Source organism: Neofelis nebulosa, chromosome 1 (assembly GCF_028018385.1).
Source record: "Neofelis nebulosa isolate mNeoNeb1 chromosome 1, mNeoNeb1.pri, whole genome shotgun sequence".
NCBI lineage: Eukaryota > Metazoa > Chordata > Mammalia > Carnivora > Felidae > Neofelis > Neofelis nebulosa.
Genome location: NC_080782.1, coordinates 65,739,511 through 65,764,319, shown reverse-complemented (window position 1 = coordinate 65,764,319; position 24,809 = coordinate 65,739,511). Strand labels below are relative to the sequence as shown.

Sequence of the window (24,809 nt, the reverse complement as noted above, 5' to 3'; positions counted from 1 at the left end):
TTGCCTTTTAGTTTTGGTGATTGTTTCCTTTGCAGTGCAGAAGGTTTTTTCTTCATAAGGTCCCAGTAGTTCATTTTTGCTTTTAATTCCCTTGCCTTTGGAGATGTGTCAAGTAAGAAATTGTTGCGGCTGAGGTCAGAGAGGTTTTTTCCCTGCTTTCTCCTCCAGGGTTTTGATGGTTTCCTGTCTCACATTCAGGTCTTTATCCATTTTGAGTTTATTTTTGTGACTGGTGTAAGAAAGTGGTCTAGTTTCATTCTTCTGCATGTTGCTGTCCAGTTCTCCTAGCACCATTTGTTAAAGAGACTGTCTTTTTTCCATCATATATTCTTTCCTGCTTTGTCAAAGATTAGTTGGCCATACATTTGTGGGTCCAATTCTGGAGTCTCTATTCTATTCCATTGCTCTAGGTGTCTGTTTTTGTGCCAATACCATGCTGTCTTAATGATTACAGCTTTGTAGTAGAGGCTAAAGTCTGGTATTGTGATGCCTCCCGCTTTGGTCTTCTTCTTCAATATTACTTTGGCTATTCGGGGTCTTTTGTGGTTCCATACAAATTTTAGGATTGCTTGTTCTAGCTTCGAGAAGAATGCTGGTGTAATTTTGATTGGGATTGCATTGAATGTGTAGATTGCTTTGGGTAGTATCAACATTTTAACAATATTTATTCTTCCAATCCATGAGCATGGGATGTTTTTCCATTTCTTTGTGTCTTCTTCAATTTCCTTCATAAGCTTTCTATAGTTTTCAGCATACAGATCTTTTGCATCTTTGGTTAGGTTTATTCCTAGGTATTTTATGATTCTTGGTGCAATTGTGAATGGGATCAGTTTCTTTATTTGTCTTTCTGTTGCTTCATTATTAGTGTATAAAAATGCAACTGATTCTGTACATTAATTTTGTATCCTGCGACTTTGCTGAATTCATGTATCAGTTCTAGCAAACTTTGGTGGAGTCTATCGGGTTTTCCATGTGTAATATCATGTCATCTGGAAAAATCAACTTGATTTTTTTAATAGCAACATATTTAGCTATATTATAGATGTACACATTATTCATCAATAGAGGGTTCCTCCATTGATGGACTTTTAAGTTTTCAAGTTTGTTTGTTTTTAAGTTTACTTATTTTTGGGGGGGGAGGGGCAGAGAGAAGGGAGAGGGAGAATCCCAAGCAGCTCTGCACTATCAGGGCAGAGCCTGACGTGGGGCTCTATCTCATGAACCGTGAGATCATGATCTGAGCCAAAATCCAGAGTCGGGAGACTCAACCGACTGAGCCACCCAGGTGCCCCAGTTCTCAAGTTTTTTGTTATTACAAACAATGCCACAATAAATATTCTTGGGGCACCTAGGTGGCTCAGTCGGCTAAGTGTCTGACTCTTGATTTTGGCTCAGGACATGATCTCACGGTTTGTGAATTCTAGCCCTGCACTGGGCTCTGCACTGACCGTGTGGAGCCTGCTCCAGATTCTCTGTCTCCCTCTTTCTCTGCCCCTCCCCTGCTCTCTCTCTCTCTCAAAAATAAAGAAACATTAAAAAATATTCTCACAGATTCATTCTTAGATTGTTAGGACTAGGATCCCTAGATCAGAGGGTATATATATTTTTTGTTTTTAATGTGTAATGCCATATTACTTTAAAAAGCTGTGTGTAGACCTTATTTGGATCTTGATTCAAATAAACTATAAAATTGAGTATATTTATAAGACAACTGGAAATTTGAACACTGACTAGATAATTCATTAAATTAAGGAATGGGGGCATTTTTTAGGTGTGATAATGGTAGAGATACATACTGAAATATTTATGGATGAAATAATTTGTTTCCACTAGAGGGAGAGAAGTGGACTGAAGCTGATATAATGGGAATTCATTATACCATTGTCTTCTTTTATATATGGTTGAAATTCATAGTAATAATAATAAAAGCTACAAAAATTTATATTATATAATGTATGAGAAAACCTAGTTCCTTACATTTCCCTTAGCACCAGATATTATCACTTTTTTTATTTTTGTCAATCTCATGCATGAAAAAAGATATTCGTTGCTATAATTTGTATTTACCTTACTACTAGTGATGAGGAAAACAAAGGCAAGAGAAATGCAGCTTAAATTAAATCTCCTTACAGCTTGCAGCTCACTGATAGACACTTGAAACATATAGAACGTGACCTTCCTCAAGCAAGTCATGGCTGCCTTAGTGCCTTAATGTTTTTGTTTTTGTTAAAGACTAAAAGTAACCTTATCTTAACAGCCAGCCCCTCAAGGTCCTGAAAGCCTTGCTTCCCAATTCCTTAGAAACTTACTTTATCTCTATCTCCCTCCCTCCACAAACCTAAAAATATATAATTATTCACTCCTCACAGCCCCAGTTGTGCAGCTCTTTCTGCCCACGGGTCCTGTCCCCGTGATTTAATAAAATCACTTTTTCACACCAAAGATGTCTCAAGAATCCTTTCTTCACCATTTGCTCACGAACCTCATCACTAGATTATCTTGAGAAAGTGTAAAGCTTCCTTACTGGCAGCTAGCAGCCAGGCCATGATGCTCTCAAAAGAACATAAACAAACTCACTAGAATATAAGTAAGAGGTACACAAGGCCACTCTGTGACCATTTCTAGAACAAGACATAAAAACAATAAAATATCCTCTACTTCTGACTTAACTGAGTGACAGCTGCTCCTTTACCAATGACAACAGGTGCCTTGCTTTAATCCTCCTACTTCCAGATAAAAATTGTTCAGCTATCCAGCCACTAAATTTCCCCAACTTTTTGACAACCTCCAATCCATAACTGGTCCTTACTTCTTTGACTTTTCAGGGAATAATCTAGTACAAGTCCAAATAGTATGAGAAACTCCTTCTAAGGTTCTCTTGCTGAGGCCTCTACAGGTTCCTCTGGAGTACTTTCTCCCTTGCTGTGGGAAGGTAAATCTAACTTTTTTATTATGGGTATGTTCCTGGAGGCCTTTGATCAGCGGGCTTTATTTAAAGCAATCTTGTCAAAGTTTATCATCCATTTGGATTTCCTCTTTTTTGGGACATTCTCCCAGTTCAGTGGGTAGTTCTGAAATTTTCCCTTTTGTTTGAGAGTCCCATTATTTACCTTCCCCATTCTTCTCTAGGAGCCATAGGTGCTATTTCTTAGAAGAGGTAAGAGATATGGATTATTATTCGAGTTGGATCACTGCGGGTTTGATGGCATTAGCAAGAGTCTTCAAGATCTTATTAATTCACCAGGAATGCTACTGGGAGCTAAGCTAAGTTGGATTTCTCCATTTGCTTCAGACTCTTCAGGTTATTTTCTTGGCCACCAGTCTAGTTTGGCTAATGTTGATGACGTGTGTGTATACCATTTATGCTCCTTTCATTAGGTATTAAGGGAGAAAATTCATCTTAACTCGGAAGTCTGACATTTATATTAGATTTTGCTTTATATATTCATAAACTCTGATGTGAGATACATAAGAATTCAATACTTTTTTGTTAATTGTTCTTTTATTGATATGAAACACCACTACTTGTCTCTTTTAGTGCTTTCCTCTTGAATTCTACTGTTTGTTACATTAACATTGTAACATACATAACAATCTTTTGTTTGGTGTGCTGGGAAAATATTTTGATCTTTAAACCCATGTGTTTTCATCCAGTATGTAACTCTCTATTCAGATGACTAGACTCTGAGTCATCCTCTGCCTTAAGGGAGGTTGTCCCAATAGAACCAGAATACAAAAGAGGCAAATTCTTGGCTTGCGAATTTCAAAGCTGGGGCCTAGGTGTAAGACACCCGGAGCCAGTTTCTTCCCCCTCACTCAGAGGAGAGAAGAACCAAGTCATCTTCTGTTTGGTCTATGCTATTTTCTTAGGTGTTACTTCTCTCTTTTGTGGGATGTGTGTGTGTGTGTGTGTGTGTGTGTGTGTGTGTGTGTGTGTGTGATTTTTGATGTTAGTTTTCCTCAAGTGTTTTGTCATTCTAGGTTGAGTGTTCATCTTAATTTTTGACGTACCCTTTTAGCCTATTGTGAGTGCTGAATCTATTACATCTTTTTTTTAAATACTTATTTTTGAGAGAGAGAGAGAGAGACAGGCAGAGCATAAGCAGGGGAGGGGCAGAGAGAGAGGGAGACATAGAGTCCCAAGCAGGCTCTAGGCTCTGAGCTATCAGCACAGAGCCTGATGCAGGGCTCGAACTCACAAGCTGTGAGATCATGACCTGAGCCAAAGTTGGACACTTAACCTACTGAGCCACCCAGATGCCCCTGTATATCACATCTTGTTGCCAGGAAAGAATTTGGACTTGTTGCTGGATGGGGTATATTCTTTAGTATCTAGAATGAGAACTGGAGACAACCGTATTATTACCATGGGCACTGCAATGCTTTCCTCTTTTAGGTGCTTCTATTGACATTTCTTTTACTGCAGTTGCTTGACAAAAGCTGGGGAGGATTACCTTACCAGTTGCCCATGTCTTGTTCTGATTTCCCCATATCCACTGTCTCTGGGGCTGGAGAAACTTAAAGTTGCTCTCACCTTTTGCTTCAGTTTTTTTCTCCGCAGACTACTCAGCCTAATCTGGAGCCAATGCAGAGTTAGTTAGGGGGTATAGTGCCCCCCCCCCAACCCTTAACCCTGCTTTTTGTCAGGGTTGGAAATGCACAGTCTGGGATGCTTCCAACCAGGGGAAGGACTAAGATGCTGAAAGAGTCTGTTTTTATAACTGAACAGCATCTCCTCTGGCCCAGTTCCATGCTTGAGCAGTTCCAGGATCTGGATCCCCTGGGTATTCTGGAGGGTTCTTGGATTTTGTTCCAAATCCCTTCTCCAGCTCCCTGGGGGCTGAGGGACTCTACCCAGTGCTTCAAGTGTGCAGAATGTGCCTTATTTTGATAAGATGTGTTTTCCTGGGGGAAGATCAGGACTGGACACTTGCTGCTTTGTCCCTGACTGTTTCAGGTGGATTTCTGCAACTGGTAGGCAGATATGACTTCCAACTAAGTTGGTGCCCACCTGTGTCCATTGCTCTTCTCTTTAGGAGACCCTTGCTTTTTGGTTAATGGGAGCTGCTGCTGACACTTGGGCAGCTTTTTGTTTGGGAAGTTAGAAATTGTAAATAGGCAAGATGGGTAACTGTAGGCCTTTCCCCAGGGCCAGGTATTAGCATTGCAAATATGGCTCTTCAGTTCTAGTTAGTAAGGTGATGCTCAGGGAGAGAAGGAATTGTGCCAACTAAAGAAAGATTCTTTCTTATTTATGATTTTCCCCACCAGCAGGAGGTTTTCAAAGCACTGCATCTGTTTTAGAAGGCTCTGTGCTAATTATCATTATAATAATTATAATCATAATGTGAATTTAAATTTCATTCATAATCTCAGGTGTGCATAAAATGTAATTTTATTTATTTTTAGTACCTCTTCAATTTCTGACTCTGCATCCTCATTCTGCATAATGGAAGACAATTCCTTGCCAACTGAGGTTGGACCCCAGTAATCTTGGTCAGCCTCTGCTAACAAACTTGGACATTGTCCTACTCCCCCAGATTCAGTGATGGCCTTTACTGGAGCCTGCTTCAAACTTTGCTCATTGCCCTATAAAAGAATTTTGAACATCTATGTAACTCCTTGCTCAATTTTTAATTGACATTTAAACTTTTCATCATAAATTTAAATCGTTATAAAAGATTTATTAGCATACTGCATATATTGATATTCAAAAATTGAACTATTATCCCATACTTTTAAATATATATAAATACTATAACAATTTAATTTAATTTAATTAAAAATACCTTAGGGGCACCTGGGTGGCTCAGTCCATTAAGTGTCCAACTCTTGGTTTTGGCTCAGGTCATGGTCTCATGGTCATGAGATGGAACACCAAGTCAGGCTCCGCTCTGGTCATGGAACCTGCTTAAGATTTTCTCTCTCTTTCCCTCTGACCCTCTCCCCTGTTCATGTGTATGCTCATGCTCCCTCTCTCTCTCAAAAAAAAAAAGTTAAAAAAAATACCTTAATATTTTGGGGTGCTTGGATGGCTCAGCCAGTTGAACATCTAGCTTCAGTTCAGGTCATGCTCTCTCGGTTCATGGGTTTGAGCCTCGCCATCTGGCTCTGTGCTGACAGCTCAGAGCCTGGAGCCTGCTTCAGATTCTCTGTCTTCACCTCTCTCTGCCCCTCCCCTGCTTACATTCTCTCTCTCTCTCAAAAATAAATAAAACATTAAAAAATTTTTTTTTAATACCTTAATATTTTAAGAGGAGGAACCAGGTAAAGATGCCTGCTTTCACCACTTTTGTTAAGCATTATACTTGAGGTCCTATCCAGAGTAATAAAGCAAGGCAAAGAAAAATAAAAAGGTTGCAGATTGGAAATAAAGAAGTAAAACTGCCTTGAGACGGGCTTTCAGGTGACCCTGGTCGGGGAAGAGGAGTTGCATATATCGCTTCAGCTGGCATTTTGTGAGATGGCTGCTGATATTTCTGAATCCAGTGGGCATGATTGCAAAGGAGAGCCGAGGGGCAATATCAAGTTACATGAAGACTACCCACTTTGAGTCCTCTACTGTGGAGTCTGTTCATTACTAACAGAGTACTGTGAATATATGCCTGATGTCGCTAAATGTCGACAGTGGTTAGAGAAGAATTTTCCAAGTGAGTTTGCAAAACTTACTGTAGAAAATTCGTCCAAACAAGAAGCTGGAGGTAGTGAGGGTCAAGGCACAGCAGGGGAAGAAGAAAAGAAGAAAAGCAGAAGAGAGGTGGAAGGGGTCAAATAGAGCAAAAAAAGAAGACTGTACCACAAAAGGTTATGATAGCCAAAATTCCCAGAGCAAAGAAGAAATATGTAACAAGAGTATGTGGCCTTGCAACTGTGAAATTGATCTAAAAGAAGCACAAAGATTTTTTGCTCAAAAAGTCTCCTGTGGTGCCTCAGTAACAGGAGAGGATGAAATCATCATTCAGGGAGACTTTACAGATGACATAATTGATGTCATTCAGGAAAAATGGCCAGAAGTGGATGATGATAGCATCAAAGATGTTGGAGAAGTAAAGAAGTGATTTTGAAAATTTCTTTCTAGGGGCTCCTGGGTGGCTCAGTCGGTTAAGCGTCTGACTTCGGCTCGGGTCATGATCTCACGGTCTGTGAGTTCGAGCCCCACGTTGGGCTCTGTGCTGACAGCTGGGAGCCTGGAGCCTGCTTTGGATTCTGTGTCTCCCTCTCTCTCTGACCCTCCCCCGTTCATGCTCTGTCTCTCTCTGTCTCAAAAATAAATAAACATTTTTAAAAAACTAAAAAAAAAAAAAAGAAAATTTCTCTCTATTTAATGATTTGAACTGAGAGTTGATATGGCCAAAGGGAGAGAGGCCTTTTAAAAAAATGTATATTTATCCTACAGTAAAACTGTAGACTACCCTCACCCTTGGCATTTTCACCGTTCTGTTCTGTATAAGGCTGCTTGTTTTTTTTTAATTGCCAAAGTCTAATAAACAGGGGAGACTGTCATGCTTATGCATGAAACAGAATTTAGTCAAATAAAAATTTTTGGTCATTTGGTACTGACTTTTCTCTTTCTCTTTTTAACTTTTTATTTTTGAAAAACATTAGATTTTTTTTGTGCAAAGCCTTTCTGTTTACTACCTTAAAATAATCATGATTTAATGAGTTAATTTTCTTAAAAATAGTCATGATTTAATTAAATCATGATTTAAAGCTGAGTAATGTTTTAAAGAATTTGAATTTTGGCTTTCATCACCATTAATGATTATCTCCTTGCTTCTTTGGTGTGATAGTTTTGAGATGCTTGGGCATCTAATAGATTTGTGGTTGAATTTGCCTCATTGTTACCAAACAAGTCCACTTGGTGGTCACATTAACTTAACATTGGTAGGAGTTGTTCAGTTCTGGAGATTATTTGGTAAAGTATACTAAAGCCTTAAAACCATCTGTAGTCTAACCCAGTAAGCCACTTAGTTGACATTATCCTAAAGATAGAATCATTCTTGCTTAGAACTGTAGGTGAGGGTGTTCATCACAATGTTACTTATAAAGAAATTGCAACTGATATAAATGAACAATTGGGAAATGGTTAGAGAATGATGGTGTACCATATGGTAGAATTTTCAGATATTTTTAAATATTTTCCAAGGATACTTTGGAAACATGTTTGATGATGTTAAGTAGGGGGTCGGATCCCAAATCTGTTTTATGCATTATTATCACCATTGTTTTGAGTGAAAGACCATTCAAAGATGCTGCAAGTTCTTGTTCTAGCTATAAATTCTGAGAGTAAAATTCTACCCAACTGAAAAGAATATACACCCATGCTGTCTCTATATATATAGGTAGTCTGGGAAATAACAATTGAAATGAGTCTTTCTCAAAAGAAACAGTGACAATGAATTTTAATGAATGCACTAAATGAATTTAAACTTTGTTTTTATAAGGGTCTTAAATCAGGTGCTACAAATAGAAAAGAAGACTCCTGGTATTTTAAATTGCTATAGACACCTTTAAGAAATTTAGAACCCATTGTTTATTGCCCTGCAAATTACAACCTTGAATGAATGAGTGGTTTTTTTAAATAATTAAAATCTTAGAAAAAATGTGTAATAAAGATACAAATTAAGAAAATGAAATTCTGCATTAACTGTGAATTTTACTAAATATGAATATCTGATGAAGCAAATTTATCCATCAAGACCATTTGGTACGTGTTGTATATGTATTCTGTTAGTGTTGGAAGATGTCTATGTGCCTGTACCAACCATGTGACTTCATGTAAAGATTCTGAATGTTCACAGTTCTTGGCAAATGCAGTTTTAATCCATATAAAGCCAGTAGTGGATGTTACTGCAGGATAGGGTAATGGAGGGTTAAAATTGTCCTAGTGTAAACAAACAAGCAAAAAAAAGAAGTAAAACTGTCTTAATTCACAAATGAAGACCACTCAAGTGAAAATAGGCTATTTATTCAGAATTTGTTATAGCAGGTAGCCACAAACACTTGGCTTTGGGAGAGACTAAGAGTCAGGCAGGGGCCAGGAAAGTTTTCTAATGAAAAAAAGGGAAAGCTTTCAGCATGCACTGATTGAAGGCTCTTGGCATGGGGAAGCTAGAGATGGGTTAACTAGAAGTCGGCATCTTATGTGATGGTTTGGGGAGCATATTTATCTTTTTCTCGTTGGTCTTGAGTTAGAAGCAAGATAAAAGAAATAGGGAAGTTGGCTGTCACCGATCGAGTTCTGACCATTCTGGGTTGATTGCTTCAGAGGTTGTAATTTGGCTTCCTAGAGTGGTTGCTGCAGGGGTTGTGGGTCAGAGTTCTGTTGTTATATATGGTCTGGCTTTTGTCTGTTTGTATATCCAGTCATTCAGACAACATGAACATATATGTAGAAAATCCAGAGGAATCTACAAAAACACTTTAATAAGTGAGTTTAGCAAGGTCTCATGATATAAGGTCATTACATAAAAATTAATTCTATGGAAATAATTAATTCATAGAAATAGAAGCAGATTAGTAGTTGCCAGGGACTGGGAGGGTGGAAATGGGGTGGAATAAGTATGGAGTTTCTTTTTTTTTTTATGTAGGCTCCATGACCAGTGCAAAACTCAACATGGGCTTAAACTCAAAACCCCAATATCAAGACCTGAGCTGAGATCAAGAGTCAGATGCTTAACTGACTGAGCTACCCAGGCACCCTGAGTATAGAGCTTCTTTTTGGAGTGATGTAGATGTTATGGAATTAGATAGTGATAATGACTGCACCACCTTGTGAATATACTAAAAACACTGAACTATATTCTTTAAAAGGGTGAATATTATGGTATATTATGGTATGTGAATATTATGGTATGTGAATTATATTTCAATAAAATCTTTAATTGTATTTATATATAGTAGCAATAAGCAATTGAAATTGAAAATGTAAATAAATCACATATAGTAGCATCAATAGATATGAAATACTAAGGGATAAATTCAACTAAATATGTGCAAGACCTGTACACTGAAAACTTTAAACAGTGTAAAATTTCAGAGAAATTAAAGAAGACGTAAAAAAATGGAGAAATAAACTATATTCATGAATTCAAAGATTCAGTGTTATTATGATGTCAGTTCTCTGCAAATTGATTTATATAGAGTCAATGCAGCCCTAATCCTGGCAGGCTTTGTTTTATAGACTAACTAGCTGATTCTAATACGATTCAGAGGAGAAAAAACAGTTTTGAAGAAGAAAAGTTGGAGGATAGAGGGATCTGCATACACCCTGCCAGGTTCTGCCACTTATTAGCTGTATGTCCTTGATCAAGCCTTTTCACCATCCTGGCCTTGGTTTCTTGATCAGTGAAAAGGGAATAATAATAGTATCTAAGACTTACATAGGATTTCTGAGAGGATTAACTGAGATGATACATATAAAGCACTTAGGAAAGTACTTGGAACATAGTAAGCCTTCAAATGTATTGTTACTGTTGTTGTCTCTTCCTTGACCAGGCTGGGCATTCAGGGGATGTACAGGGGAGCTTCTGGAAACCCAAGCTTTCTCCCTGCCTCCTTGCCCAGATGTAGCATGCTGCCCTTTTTACTGCATGCCCCTGTCCACTGGTACAGGAGACATCTATGGGGTACTACTCTCAAATGTCACACTAGAGGTGGTACACTTGTCTTATTCTTGAGTCCCTCAAATTTCAGTCGGCATTTTGTTGCCTTCTCCCTCTGCCATAAAGCTACATATAGGGAAGCTGGTGTGGAGCTTGAAGCTACATTGCTTCTCATTTTCTTTGTCTTCTACCCATCTCACATCTGTGGAACTTTGTAGTCTTCGGCTAGGAAGAAAAACCAGTTTCCCCTGTTTGCATGGCCTCAAAAATGATTTCTGTCTCTCACCTGTTAAACATTAGGAAGTGGTGCCTTTGTTCAACAGGGCAGTCATTAGCTCAACATGCTAATTTTTTTTTTTTAATTTTTTTTTTTAACGTTTATTTATTTTTGAGACAGAGAGAGACAGAGCATGAATGGGGGAGGGTCAGAGAGAGGGAGACACAGAATCGGAAATGGGCTCCAGGCTCCGAGCTGTCAGCACAGAGCCCGACGCGGGGCTCGAACCCACAGACCGTGAGATCGTGACCTGAGCCGAAGTCGGCCGCTCAACCGACTGAGCCACCCAGGCGCCCCCAACATGCTAATTTTTAAAAACTGAATTGGAAGTTTACCTATAGTGAAATGTGTAAATCTTAACAGTAGAATTCAATGAAATTTGACAAACAACACGCCAATAAAGATACAGATTTCCGCTGCCCCAGAAAGTTCCTTCTTGCCACATTATAGTCAATCCTCAACCACCTTTTCCTAATAGGATACCACGGTTCTGATTTTTATTGACATTGACGGTTTTAGCTCTTGGGTAAGGCAACTATAATCAGGTCTGAGGGAGCGATAAGCCATCTGACGTTTTGAAATAACCACAACAGGGGCACCTGGGTGGCTCAGTCGGTTGAGCGTCCGACTTCAGCTCAGGTCATGATCTCACAGTCTGTGAGTTCGAGCCCACGTCAGGCTCTGTGCTGAGAGCTCAGAGTCTAGAGCCTGCTTTGGATTCTGTGTCTCCCTCTGTCTCTGCCCCTCCCCTGCGCATGCTCTGCCTCTCTCTGTCTCAAAAATAAATAAAAACATTAAAAAAAAATAAAATGAAATAACCACAACAAAACTACCACTACTATTACCGTGAGCCTTTCTTGATATTCTGTACCAGTCACTTCAAAAAGCACTTTATGTGAATTAGCTCATTTAATCCTCAGGAGAGCTCCTGTGAACCAAATCCTATTATCATCCCCATTTCTCAATGAGAAAACTGAGGCTGTGAGAGTTAAGCCGCTTGCCAGGCATCTCTCACAACTATTAAGACCTAGAGCAGAGATGAAAATTTCGAAGGAATTTCAAGGCCAATTCTCTTTATGAGGGGGACACATGTTTAGAACTTTTATACAATTCAAAACTTATCCATTCTTGAGTTAACTGATGTCACTGTACACTTGTTTTAATGCTTATTTCTAAAAATCTCTTAGCGTGATTTATACTCTTCAGCAGAGTGTACCCTTCTAAATTGTCAGCTTGGTAGATCATGATGATGGGCCTTCCTCATGAGGTTTTTATCATCTTGCAACATTTAGGGGGCACCTTTCATAGCTCTGTAATCAGAATTATTATTACCTAACAAAATATTACCTAACAAAGTATTTAAAGGACAGTGTTATGATATTACACTAGAGATGACATTACATTAAAATAACAAGTGAGGGGTGCCTGGGTGGCTCAGTTGGTTAAACGTCCGACTTCGGCTCAGGTCACAATCTCGCGGTCCGTGAGTTCGAGCCCCGCGTCGGGCTCTGGGCTGATGGCTGAGAGCCTGGAGCCTGCTTCCGATTCTGTGTCTCCCTCTCTCTCTGCCCCTCCCCCATTCATGCTCTGTCTCTCTCTGTCTCAAAAATAAATAAAACGTTAAAAAAAATAAAATAACAAGTGAATGTAAAGTGGACACGTGAAAAATCTAACTTGGAGAAATTTCCCGAAGCATATAAAAGCTATAGTTTTTCTTTTTGCCAGCTGAAGGATGCCCAATGTGGCAACTACATAAGTACAGTATACAATTCACCTGGGCTGCTGGTTTTGCAGTTATGAAATTCTTGGCAGATTTTTCAAATTGGGGGTGGTGTGGGGATTGCATTGCTTCTATTTTCTGCTTATAGCGAGACTTCATTAATATTTTAACTATGGCACTATTTCAAATGTGTGTCATTTTTTAAAAAGTTTGTTTATTTTGAGAGAGAGCGCATGTGAGCGGAGGAGGGGCAGAGAGAGAAAGGGAGAGAGAGAATCCCAAGCAGGCTCTGTGCACTCAGCACAGAGCCTGATGCTGGGCTCAATCCCGTGACCCTGGGATCATGACCTGAACTGAAATCAAGAGTCGGTTGCTTAATGGACTGAGCCACCCAGGCTCCCCAAAACTCACTCTTTAAAATTTTTTTCTTTTTAAACTGAGAATAAACTGAGGGTTGATGGGGGGTGGGAGGGAGGGGGAAGTGGGTGATGGGCATTGAGGAGGGCACCTGTTGGGATGAGCACTGGGTGTTGTACGGAAACCGATTTGACAATAAATTTCATATTAAAATTTTTTTTTCTTTTTAAATGTTTATTTTTGAGAGAGAGAGAGAGAGAGAGAGAGAGAGAGAGATTGAGAGAATGCGAGTGGGAGAAGGGCAGAGAGCAAGGGAGACAGAATCTGAAGCAGGCTCCAGGCTGCGAGTTGTCAGCACAGAGCCCAATGCGGGGCTTGAACTCAGGAACTGTGAGATCGTGACCTGAGCCGAAGTCAGATGCTTTACTGACTGAGCCACCCAGGTGCCCCAGAAAGTCACTCTTTTAAAGTGTACAATTTAGCATTCTTATATTCTTTATAGAGCAGTGCTCCATCACTACTATCTCCCAGAATTTTTTTCATCACCCCAAAAGAAATTCTGTACCTGTTAGTAATCATGCCCCATTTCCTTTTTTTCAGTCCTTACTGACTGCTCATTTATTTTGTGTCTCTGTGGATTGGTCTATTGTGGACATTTCATATAAGTAGAACTACACAATTTGTGACCTTTTGTGTCTGGCTTTTGTCAGTTAGCATTATGTTTTCAGGGTTCATCCATATTGTAACATGTATCAGTACTTTGCTCCTTTTTATGACTAAATAATATTCCATTATATTGATATAGCACATTTTGTTTTTCTGTTCCTCAATGATAGACATTTGGGTTGCTTCTATTCTATTTCTTCTTGAGTCAATTTTGGTAGTTTTTGTCTACTTCTATTTCTTCTTGAGTCGATTTTGGTAGTTTTTCCATTTTGTTTCATCTAGGTTACCTAATTTGTTGACATACGTAGTATTTCCTTATAATTCATTTCATTTCTGTGAGGTCAGTAATGATGTCCCCTCTTTAGTAATTTGAGTTTTCTTTCTCTCTTTTTCTTGGTCAGCTAGCTTTACTTGTCAATTTTATTTGTCTTTGCAAAGAACCAACTTTCAGTCTCATTGATTTGCTCTATTGTTTTCTATTCTCTATTTCATTTATTTTTTGCTCTAATTATTATTTATTTCCTTCTGCTTGCCTTAGGTTTAGTTTGCTCTTCTTTTTCTAGTATTTTAAGGTAGAAAGTTAGTTGAGGTTTTTCTTATTTTTAAATATATATATTTATAGCTATATAAATTTCCCTGTAAGCAATGCCTTAGAGGGAATGTATGGCATAGATTTTGGCATGTTGTGTTTTAATGTTCATTTATAGCTAAGTACTTTCTAATTTCCCTTGTGACTTCTTCTTTGACCCATTGAGTTTTTTTTTTTAAGGAGTGTGTTGTTTAATTTTCACTTACTTGTGAATCCCAATTTTTCCCCTGTATTTCTAATTTTATTCCATTGTAGTCAGAGAACATACTTTTAAATTTGTTCAGACTTGTTTTATGGCCCAACATATTTTTTTTAATCCTGGGTAATATACCATGTGCACTTGAGAAGATTATGTAATCCACTGTTATTGGATGAATGTTCTCTATGGATACCTGTTAGATATATTAGCTTATACTGTTGTTCAAGTCTTCTATTTCTCTGTTGATCTTCTATCTAGATGTTCTATTATTCAAAGTGGAGTATCAAAGTCTCCAACTATACATTCAATTGTCTGTTTATCTCTTCAGTTCTTTTAGTTTTTACATTATGTATTTGGCCAATAATCCTCTTTTGTTTTTAATGAACTTACCTGTACTGTAAATTTGTGGTAATGAACAGACTGATGTTATTTTGAGGTTATGTTGTTCTTACTTTTTGATAGTCATCAATCCTTTCTTCAACAAAATGATGAGAATAGTAAGTGGTGACAGTATATTTATATTAAGTGTCCTCAACTTGGCAAAATGAAAGTTGACATCCCTATGCCTGTACTCTTCCTTTTTTTACTTTGTTTTAAAATTTACAGTAGAGTAGCTTTTTTAAAATGTACAGTACTATCAGTTTTAATACATGAACAGATCCCTGAAACCAGCATTGTAATCAGAATCAGAACAGTCCTATCACTTTTTTTATGGGTTGAATTATATCCTTCCCTCTGCAACCCCCACAAAGATATGTTGAAGTCCTAACTTCCAGTACTTGTGATTGTGACCTTATTTGGAGTCTTTGGAGATGTAATCAAGTTAAGATGAGGCCATTAGGATGGGCTCAAATCCAATATAACTGGTGTCTTTTAAAAAAGAGGAAAACACCGGGATGAAGAAAGAAGCAGATATTGGAGTCATGTGAAGAAAGAAGCAGATATTGGAGTTATGCTGTCACAAGCCAAGGAATGCAAGGATGGGACTACTAGGAACTGGAAGAGATAAGTAAGGGCCTCTCCTACTGGTTTCAGAAAGGAGCATCACCATGGTAATACCTTGTTTTCAGATTTCTAACCTTCAGAACTGTGAGAGAATAAATTTTGGTTGCTTTAAGACAACCAATTTTGTGGTACTGTGTTGTCAGCCCTAGGAAACTAACACATGCCCCCAAACACTCCATTATGGACTTCTTTATGGAGATAACCTCCCCTGATGCCAACCTGGCCACCACTGAAGTGATATCACCAGTAGTTTGTCTTATCACATATGTCATATAAATAGAATCATGTTGTTTATAGCCTTTTGAGATGGGCTTTCAAAGAGCATACCTTTGCGATTTATCTAGGCACTATTGATACATACTGAGTTATATTCCATCGTGTGGATGTACCAGTTTATTCATTCACCTAATTGAAGGGCATTTGGATTGTTTTCAATTTGGGCAATTATAAATACAGCTGCCTAAACTTTTTTTGGAAAACATTAGTTTTCGTTTCTCTAGGGTAAATGCCCAAGAGTGCGATTGCTGGTTCATATGGTAAGAATATTTTTAGATTTATAAGAAACTGCCAAACTGTTTTCTAGATTGACTGTGTCATTTTGTATTCCCACCTGCAATGTATGATGGTTTGACTTGCTCTCCTTTGCATCATTGTCAGCACTTGGAATTATAAGTACTTTTTATTTTAGCCATTCAAATAAATGTGCAATGGTATGTATCATGGTTTTTTCCTAAGTTTATTTACTTTCTTTTGAGAGAGAGGGAGAGAGAGTGCATGTGTAAGTGGGGGAGGGGCGGGGGGGGAGAGAGAGAATCTCAAGCAGGCTCTGTGCTGTCAGTGTGGAACCCAGTGTGGGGCTTGATCTCATGAACCCAAGATCCTGGTCTCAGTTGAAAATAAGAGTAGGATGCTTAACCGACTGAGCCACCCAGGTTCCCCAACATCATGGTTTTAAATTGCTTTCCCCTTAATTGCATATGATGTTGAGTGTCTTTTCATATGCTTATTTTCTATTTGTATATCCTATTTAGTTAAGTATGTGTTCAAGTGTTTTGCCCATTTTTAAGTTGAGTTGTTTTTGTTTTGTGTTGGGACTTCTTTATATATTCTGGGCATAAGTCCATTCTTTTTGAGTATGTTATTTGCAAATACTTTCTCCCACTCTGTAGCTTCTCTTTTAATTTCAAACAGTATTTTTATAAAACAAATGCTTTTAATTTTAATGAAGTCCAATTTGTCAACTTAGTCTTTTGTGAATTGTATTTTTGGAGTCAAAGCCAAGAATTATTTGTCTAATCCTACCTCATGAAGATTTTCTCCTATGTTTCATTCTGGAAGTTTTATAGTTTTAGGTCTATGATCCCTTTTGATTTACTTTAGTATCAGGGGTAAGGTTTAGGTTGATGTTCTTTTTTTTTTTTTTTTTTTTTTTTTTAATAATATAAATGTCCAATTGTCTAATGCCATTTGTTGAAAGAAGTATCCTTTCATCTTTAATCACCTTTGTGTCTTTTCAAAAATCAGCTTGCCATATTTGTGTGGGCCTATGTCTGAAAATATGCTACCAGAAAGGCCATATATTGTATGATTCTATCTGTGTGTACTCCCTTGCCAGTACCATTCTGTCTTGATTACTGTAACTGTATCATAAGTCTTAATATTGGATAATGTGGTTCTTCCAACTGTATACTTGTTTATCAAAATTATTTTGTTTTTTCCTACTTCCTATGCCCTTCCAATTAAATTTTAGAATCACTTGTTTATATCTACAGAAAAAATCCTGATGGGATTTTGATGGGAATTCTGTTAAATTTATAGGTCAGCTTGGGAGAATTGATATCTTTATTATGTTCAGTTTTACAATCCATGAATATAGTATGCCTCTCCATTTGTGTAGGTTTTTAATTTATTTCATCAGCATTTTGTAGTTTTATCTTGAACATATTTTGTTAGTTTATACCTAACTATTTCATGTGAGGGAGGTTTTATAATGATATTTAAAGGAAGTTTATTTTGTAATTACTCAATGCCAATATATAAAATGTAACTGATTTTATTGATTTATTTAATTTATTTTTTTTTAAGTAATCTTTACACCCAACATGGGGTTCGAACTCACAACCCGGAGATCAAGAGTCACATGCTCACCAACTGAGCCAGCCATGCACCCCAAGATATGACTGATTTTATTGTGTTTACTAGATATTTACATGCAAAATAATGGATTTGGACCCCTATCTCATATCACACACAAAAATTAACTCAAAATGGATCAAAGACCTAAATAAGATAGCTAGAACTATGTAAGTCTTGGAAGAAAGTATCTTCATGACCTTGGGTTAGTTTTTTTTAGGCATGACACTAAATTCACAAGCAACTAAAGAAAACAAGATATGTTGGACTTTATTTATATCTGATAAGGGCATAATATCTAGAAAAACCAATTGCAGCATCTTTTGTGCTTCAGTGCACACAAATAAGAAAGTGAAATGAAAACCCATAGAATGGGAGAAAATATTTACAAATATGCAATCGAACATATGTCTCCAGAAAAATGAATGCTCATAGTAGCATTATTTATAATCGTCAAAAAGTGAATGGGGAGCCTATTTGGCTCAGTGGTTAAGTGTCTGACTCTTGATTTCGACTCAGGTCATGATCTTGTGGTTTGTGAGTTCCAGCCCCACATTAGGCTCCATGCTGGTAGTGTGGGCCCTTCTTGAAATTCTCTCTCTCTGCCCCTCCTCTGCTCTCTCTCTTTCTCAAAATAAATAAATAAACTTAAAAAAAGTGAAAATAACTCAAATGTCCATCAACTGATGATTACATAAATAAAATGTGGAATATCCATGGGATACAGTGGAATATTATTTAGCCATAAAAGGAAATAAGTACTGATACCTGCTACAACATTGATGAACCTTGAAAACATTGTCAGGAGAAAGAAGGCTGCATATTGTGTGATTCCATTTACACGAAATGTCCAGTTAAGGCAAATCCAGAGAGACGTAAAGTAAATTAGTGGTTGTTGGGAGGAGGGAATGAGGAGTGACTCTGTGTAGGTGAATGGTTACTTGTTGGGGTGATTTCTGAAAGTATTCTGAAATTAGATAGTGGTGATGGTTGTACAACTTTTTGAACATATTAAAAGCACTAAATTACATACTTTAGAAGGTGAATTTTATGTTATATGAGTTATATTTAAATAAAAGATTATGCCACTTCAAAAACATGTTTTAAGGTAAAATATATTTGACAAGACAAAGGTGAGTGTGTGCTGCATGCTGGGATTTTCAGTGTGTTGGGGGCACAGTGTGGCTTTGCAGTCCTCTGCCTCACTTTTGGGCACATGTATTCACATGGAGGCAGCAGGAGAACAGGCTGTGAACCACAGTGATTTTGTTTTTCATTCTTTTTTTTTTTAATTTTCTTTTTTCTTTTTTAAAATTTATGTCCAAATTAGTTAGCATATAGTGCAACAATGATTTCAGGAGTAGATTCCTTAATGCCCCTTACCCATTTAGCCCATGCCCCCTCCCACAACCCCTCCAGCAACCCTCAGTTTGTTCTCCATATTTATGAGTCTCTTCTGTTTTGTCCCCCTCCCTGTTTTTATATTATTTTTGTTTCCCTTCCCTTATGTTCATCTGTTTTGTCTCTTAAAGTCCTCATATGAGTGAAGTCTCTGATTTTTGTCTTTCTCTGACTAATTTCACTTAGCATAACACCCTCCAGTTCCATCCACATAGTTGCAAATGGCAAGATTTCATTCCTTTTGATTGCCGAGTAATACTTCATTGTACATATATACCACATCTTCTTTATCCATTCATCCATCGATGGACATTTGGGCTCTTTCCATACTTTGGCTATTGTTGATAGTGCTGCTATAAATATGGGGGTGCATGTGTCCCTTCGAAACAGCACACCTGTATCCCATGGATAAATGCCTAGTAGTGCAATTGCTGGGTCGTAGGGTAGTTCTATTTTTAGTTTTTTGAGGAACCTCATAACTGTTTTCCAGAGTGGCTGCACCAGCTTGCATTCCCTCACAGTGATTTAAAAAAAAATGTTTCAATAAATAAAATATTTATTTATTTTGAGAGAGAGTGATTGTGTGTGAGTGGAGGAGGGACAGGGAGAGAAAGGGAGAGAGAGAATCCCAAGCAGACTCCATGCTGTCAGCACAGAGCCCAGTGCAGGGGTCTATCCCACAACTGTAAGATCATGACCTGAGCCAAAACCAAGAGTTGCATACTTAACTGACTGAGCCACCCAGGCGTCCCCCACAGTGATTTTGTTGACCACGTGCTCCTTGTGGTGGTACTGGTGGCAATGGAATTCTGTCTCTGGGCCAGAGCAGTCCAGGTTCAATGGCCTCCTGGAATTCAGTGACTTCCAGCCTGTTCTGCTAAATGCTTAGGATTCTGGAGCTGTTCTGCGTGCATAGCAAGGCATGAGCGTTCCTGGCATACGGTATATGTGCTGCCATGAACCCTTCTGGCCTTGGGGTCCTTGGACAAAATGGCCTGTGTCTTCTTGCTGGACAAGGACTTGTTGGTGAGCTGTCAGGGCTCAACCCAAGCCAGAGAGAAGGGAGATGGAGAAGTGTAGTGTGCTGGTAAGGAGAGAATGGTGGTACAGAAGAGGATGGGATGAAGAAGGGAGCAGGAATGAGGAAAGGGGAGGAGAAGGGGTGAGGAGAGAGAGGGTGTAGGGATGAGGAGAGGGGAGGGGATAGAGACTGGTGGTGAGGAGAAGGATGGGGGCGAATAAGAGGGCAGGACTGAGAAGAGGTAGAGGAGTGTGTGACAAATGCAGTTAGAGTAGGGGTATATTTTCACGCTTACTGGGAAACGTATAGCCAGGTCATTGCATTTATTAGTGAAGATTAGCTAAAATTTTTAAGTAAAAAATTTAAAAATTATTGAATGAAGAGGGGCGCCTGGCTGGCTCAGTTATAGAGCATGCAACTCTTGATCTCAGGGTTGTAAGTTCAAGGCCCATATTGTGTGTGGAGCCTACTTTAAAAAAATTACTGAATAAAGAAAAGTATAGCTGATGGTGGTTAGGGCAAAAATTCTGAAGATGATGTGTGAATGATTAATGCCTGTGTAAAAGATAGAATAAGTGGTTTTGGGGTCAGACCTCATTACATATTTTTGCTCTTCCACTTAACAGCTTTGACACTTTGGCTGGTCTCTCTTATCTTCCATTTTCCTATTTATAAAATGGGGTTAAATATATGTCTGGGATTTATTGTAAGGACTAAAGGGGAAATTTGTAGGTGAATGTGCTGGACTCTTGTGATCCATAAATGGTAGTTCCCTTCTACTGACTAGGACCATCTTGAATGAATCTTTGAAGAAGATAGCTCTAGTCCTTTCCCTAGGATAGCAAAGTCCTAGGGACTTTGGCTGGTCCTGGGGGACCCCCTCTGGGTCCTTGGACCTGACCTGCCTATGTCAGAAACATTGAACATTTTAATATACTTTTCTATGCATGTATTTTTTTTAATGTTTGTTTATTTTGAGAGAGAGAGCATGTGAGCAGGGGAGGGACAGAGAGAAAGATGGAGAGAGAGAATCCCAAGCAGGCTCCACACTGTGCAGAGACCAACGCAGAGCTTGAACCTATGAACAGTGAACCTATGAACAGTGTGAGATCTGAGCTAAAACCAAGAGTTGGATGCTTAACTAACTGAGCCACCCAGGTGCCCCTATATATGTATTTTTGATGTAGTTAGGATCATATAGTAGATATAATTTTATGTACTGCATTTTTTAAGTTAACAACACACTATAAATATTTTCTACTTTAATCTTAATCATAATCCTGCTATTGATAAATAGACAGCTGAAGAAATAATAGCTTGAAGAAAAATCATGTATTATTTCGATGAATGAGAGAAATAAAATATCGGTTAAAAAAAATGAACCGATCTATTTGCAAGGCAGTGTGATTTAGTGGAAAGAATTAAATTGTTCGGGGCAGATGGAACTTATTTCAGAGTGCTGACTCCACTAGAAAGCATGACTTTAGTTTAGTCGCCTATTTATAGTGAGGTTGAAATTAATGTTTTACCAAACACTAATTAAAGAAGGCCTGAATAAATATGGAAACATATTGCGTTCATGCTGGAAGACTCAATATTGTTAATTCTCCCTAACTTGACCTAAAGAATTAAAGCAATCTCAACCTCCCAGAAAGCTTCTATAGAGTGAATATGCTCCCCACTCCCCCACAATTCATATGTTGAAACCTAATCCTCAGTGTGATAGTATTTGGCAGTGAGGCCTTTGGGAAGTGATTAGGTCATTAGTGTGGAGCTCTCATGAATGGGATTGGTGCCCTTACAAAAGAGACTCCAGAGGGCCCCCTTGCCTCTTCTGCCATGTGAGGATACAGCAAGGATATGGCCATCCGTGAAACTGGAAGCAGCTCTCACCAGACATTGAATCTGTAGGTGTCTTGATTGGACTTCCCAGCCTCCAGAAATGAGAGACATAAATTTCCGTTGTTTATAAGTCACCCAGTCTGTGATGATCTGCTAAAGCAGCCTGGAAGGACTAAGATAGCTTCTTTGTAGATATAGCTGATTCTAAAATTTATATGGAAAGGAACTTGAAAGCCAAAACAGCTTTGAAAAAAGAACAGAATTGAAGGATTTCACTACCTGTTTTTAAGATACACCGTAAGGCAACCAGTGTGATATTGGTGAAAGGAAAGTCACATAGACAAATGAAATATATATGCAATATAAAATCATAAATAGGGTCAACTGATTTTTGACAAAAATAGACCCTCATAAAGAGGATCAATTGATTTTTGATAAAAGTACAATAGCAGTCCAATGGACAAAGGATAGACAGTCTTTAGCAAATGGTGCTGGACCATTCACATGCAAAAAAGTAAGCCTTGACCTACACCTTATGTGGCATACAAAAATTAACTTGAATTGAATGATAGACCTAAGTGTAAGACCTAAAACTATAAAGTTCTTAGAAAGCAACAGGAAAATCTTTTTCCTGTTGAGTTAGGTAACTATCTCTTAGATATGACAACACAAGCTTGATCCATAAAGAAAAGCTGATAGAGGGGTGCCTGGGTGACTCAGTCGGTTAGGCGGCCGACTTTGGCTCGGGTCATGATCTCGCGGTCCGTGAGTTCGAGCCCTGCGTCGGGCTCTGTGCTGACAGCTCAGAGCCTGGAGCCTGTTTCAGATTCTGTGTCTCCCTCTCTCTGACCCTCCCCCGTTCATGCTCTGTCTCTCTCTGTCTCAAAAATAAATAAACGTTAAAAAAAAATTAAAAAAAAAAAGAAAAGCTGATAGATTGGACCTCGTGAAAATGGAAAACATTTGCTTTGCAAATAACACTGTTAAGAGAATAGAAACCCAGTCCCATATTGGGAGAAAATATTTGCAAACACACATAAGAAAAATCATTTATATCTAAAATACTTAAAGAACTCTCAAAACTTAATAAAACTTAACCATATCAATTTAAAAAGCAGACAAAAGATTAGAACAGACTTTTCACCATAGAGGATATAAAGATGGCAAATAAGCAACTGAAAGATGCTCAACATCATTAGTAATAATTAAGACTACGACGAAATTGCCAGTAGCCGATCCATCCAGCCTTCCTGATGGCACAGCCTGGATGGTTGGCAGAAGGACAACGCACAGCGACCCTCCAAATGGGAAGCTACTGGTATCCCTCCTGTTACTCCTCATGGCCATCCCCATGGTCCAACTGGCACTGATGATTCAAAATAAACCCATAGAAGCAAACTTGGGGATATTTTCTGGGGATGACCCCCAGGACAAAAAAGAAACCTTATATCCAGCCTGTGCCACCCCTGCCTGCCCGTTCTCTACCTAAAGGAAGGATAGCCCCATATATTTCCCAGCCAAGGAGGGGGGCAAATGGGTTCAAAATCCCCACTCTGGCAACAAAGGAATGCATCCATGGATACAAGTTACTCCAACCCCTAGGCCCACTTGGCCCCCAGGAGGCATTCCAGAGCATAACTGGACCTGGTGGGTTAAGGTACAGAATGGTTCATTAGTTCCTAGGTATACATTTGACTCTCTGGGAGCGCATAAGGCGTGGGTTCCCAGGGCCCTCTTGGCTCCCTCCTGGCACCCCAGACCAAAGCAAATACTTTTGTTCCTTGTACTGCAAATGGTTCAAAGGAACAATTAAGAAGTCACGTCCCTGTAAATGTTCCACTTGAGGTGTTGAGAGTTAGATGACCTTTCATGAAAATAGCAAAGCAACTGCTTTATACAGTATAAATAAATGTAGATACATAATGAAAGTAGAATGAAGAAATCAATAAGCAAAAAGGCAGGAGGAAACATTACAAAGAAATAACCATGAGGTTCCTTAATGGGTGATTACACAAAGGAACATTTTTAGAATTAGGTAAAGCCGAGAAACATAGATGATGCACACTACAAGGAAATTGCTGACACATATAATGCCACGCTTGCCACAATACAGTGGCCAGTCTAATACACTCCTGTTGTCTGTGTTCATTTGTTATTTTCGCTGATGCCGTTCATCCTTCGGGAACCCCTGGACCTGCTGGGGCTGGACCTCGGCACATCAGATGTTGGCAAGGAGGATGGGGAGAAAGGGGAACCCTTTTGCACTGTTGGTGGGAATGCAAACTGGTGCAGCCACTCTGAAGAATAGTACAGAGGTTCCTCAAAAAGTTAAAAATAGAGCTACCCTGGGACCCAGCAATGGCACTAATAGGTATTTATCCAAAGGAAACAAAAATGCTGACTCGAAGGGACACACACACCCAATGTTTATAGCAGCGCTATCATCAATAGCCAGATTATGGAAAGAGCCCAGATGTCCATCGACTGATCAATGGATAAAGAAGACGTGGTATATATATCCAATCGAATATGGCAATCAAAAAGAATGAAACCTTGCCATTTGCAACAACGTGGATGGAGCTACTTTGTGTTAATGCTAAATGAAATAAGTCAGAGAAAGACAAATATTATATGATTTCACTCATATATGGAATTTAAGAAACAAAACAGATGAACATAGGGGAAGGGAAGGAAAAATAAAATAAGATAAAAACATAAAGGGAGGCAAACTATAAGAGACTCTTAAATATAAAGAACAAACTGAGGGTTGCTGGGGGGGAAGTGGGTGGGGGCACAGGCTAAATGGGTGATGGGCATTAAGGAGGGCACTTGTTGGGATGAGCATTGGTTGTATGTAAGTGATGCATCACTAAATTCTACTCCAGAAGCCGATATTACACTATACGTTAACTAACTTGAATTTATTTTATTTTATTTAAAAAAAAAATTTTTTTTTTACGTTTATTTATTTTTGAGACAGAGAGAGACAGAGCAT

The 24,809-nt window shown here is 38.6% G+C and overlaps 1 long non-coding RNA gene and 1 pseudogene across 2 annotated transcripts in view; both read left to right on the top strand.

Moving 5' to 3' along the window:
- LOC131508754 (uncharacterized) overlaps window positions 1-24,809 on the top strand; it is a 70,233-nt gene that overhangs the window by 15,618 nt on the left and 29,806 nt on the right. The gene's annotated exons all lie outside the window — the stretch shown is intronic.
- Window positions 6,399-7,560, top strand: LOC131508746 (density-regulated protein-like; annotated as a pseudogene).